This window comes from Apium graveolens, chromosome 8 (assembly GCF_009905375.1).
Source record: "Apium graveolens cultivar Ventura chromosome 8, ASM990537v1, whole genome shotgun sequence".
NCBI classification, from domain to species: domain Eukaryota; kingdom Viridiplantae; phylum Streptophyta; class Magnoliopsida; order Apiales; family Apiaceae; genus Apium; species Apium graveolens.
Window position 1 is genome coordinate 202,063,594 of NC_133654.1, and position 2,012 is coordinate 202,065,605.

Below are 2,012 nucleotides of genomic sequence, written 5' to 3' on the forward strand. Positions count from 1 at the left end.
TTACGGCAACCCATCACAGTGTAAGTGGGGCAATAATCTCTTCAAGAACAGTCAAGTCTTTTCGAGGGCTTTTTGACTCAGCTGATTCTCTAATTATGATAAAACTTCATAGAGCTAAGTGATTTTCTCTAATTTCTTGTCAATTCGGTCTCTAATTATAGATTATTTGTGCCTTCATGTTTGTTTCGTTACTTGGTTGAATTTGCATGTTCTTGTTAATTTGTTTTCTATAATTGTCCCATTGTTGCGCGTAGTGTTAGTTCAATTTAGAATTATACCCAACATTCCTCCCAGAAATCTGACACTCAGCACCACTGACATATAAAATCCCATTTGCATCAATGTTAAATGTAACTGCAAATTTAACTTCACGCCTTGGAGCGGGAGGGAGGCCATCAAGATGTATTCTACCCAATAAGTTGTTATCTATTGATCTCGATCTCTCACCCTCATAAATCGGAAACCCAATTCCAGTCTGATCATCCTCGGTTGTAAAGTATATTCTTTTTCTGCTTGTAAGAATTCTTGTGTTCCTTGGAATAACAACACTCATCACATTACCGATTAGCTGAACCCCAAGTGACAAAGGAGTGGCATCAAGCAATACTAAATCCCTAATATCAACATTACCTGCACCACTCAGTATAGCAGCTTGTACAGCTGCATCGTAAGCAACAACCTCGTCTGGATTCATACTCATGTAGAGCACTTTTCCATCAAAAAAATCTTGCAATAGTTGCTGCACTTTAGGAATTCTACTTGATCCTCCCATAAGAACAACATCAACAACTCTACTCTTACTCATATCTGCATCTTCTAGACACTTCGCCACAGTGTCCAATCAACTTTTAAACAGATCCAAGTTCAAATCCTCAAATTTGGCACACGTTATATGGGCAGAGTAATTCACTCCCTCGTACAAGGAATCTATATCAATAGTTGCTACAGTATTTTGAGAGAGAAACCTCTTTGACTTCTCACAAGCATTTTTCAATCTTCTTAGAGACTTGGCTTTGTAAGTAATATCCTTTTTGTGCTTCCTGTTGAATTCTTCCACAAAATGGTTCAACAAACAATTATTGAAGTCTTCACCTCCAAGGTGACTATCACCTGCACTAGCTACTACTTCAAATTTATTTATTTTAATATAAAGTAGAGAAACATCAAAAGTACCACCACCAAGATCAATTCGTTCTTTCTGCTTAAAACCCTTGCCTACCAGTCTAGCTTTGTACTTATCTATTGAGTTGTTAGGGTTCAAATTCCTCTTAAATACCCATTTGAACCCGTTAGTAGAACACCCAGGAGGGAGATCAACCAACTCCCATGTTCCATTAAAAATAATAGAGTCAATTTCACTCTTCACAGCACCCTTCCAATGCCTAGACTCCGAAGAATCCATAGCTTGTCGGAAAGTTAAAGGTTCGTCCTCAACATTATAAGTGATAAAATCACCTCCAAAGTCCTTAACTACCTTTGCACTCTTACTTCTCCTTGGTTCCTCTACTTCCTTAGGAATAGAGCTACTACTAGGTTCCGCCCTCACATTTGTCATCTTTTCCACATGATCAAGAATAGAACTCGATGTGTGAGTAGGATCTTCCTCAGAAGTCATTTCAGGGATTCCAGTCTTCATAGGGTAGACATCCTCAAAGAATGTAGCATCTCGAAATTCAACTATCGTATTTGCCACTATACCATCTATGTTAGATTTTAATACCAAAAATCTCATAGTTGTAGTGGTTTCAAGATAGCCCAGAAAGATACAGTCAACAGTTTTCAGGCCTAGTTTCTTTCTCTTGTGTTCATGAACAAGCACCTTAGCAAGGCACCTCCACACACGAAGATACTTAAGACTAGTCATCCTGCCTTTCCATAACTCCAAAGGTGTCTTATGTGGCGCCCTCCAAACCCGGGTCAGAAGTTTGGGGTCCACAATACAAACACAATATAACAACCTGTATAGGAAATATTATTTATAATGACCCTGCTTCACAAAACCACGGATCGCA

General features: G+C 38.7%; 1 pseudogene; it reads right to left on the bottom strand.

Annotated features, from left to right (window-relative positions):
- Positions 1–256: 256 nt before the first annotated feature.
- LOC141680254 (heat shock 70 kDa protein 4-like) lies at positions 257–1,402 on the bottom strand (annotated as a pseudogene).
- Between the last annotated feature and the right edge of the window lie 610 nt (positions 1,403–2,012).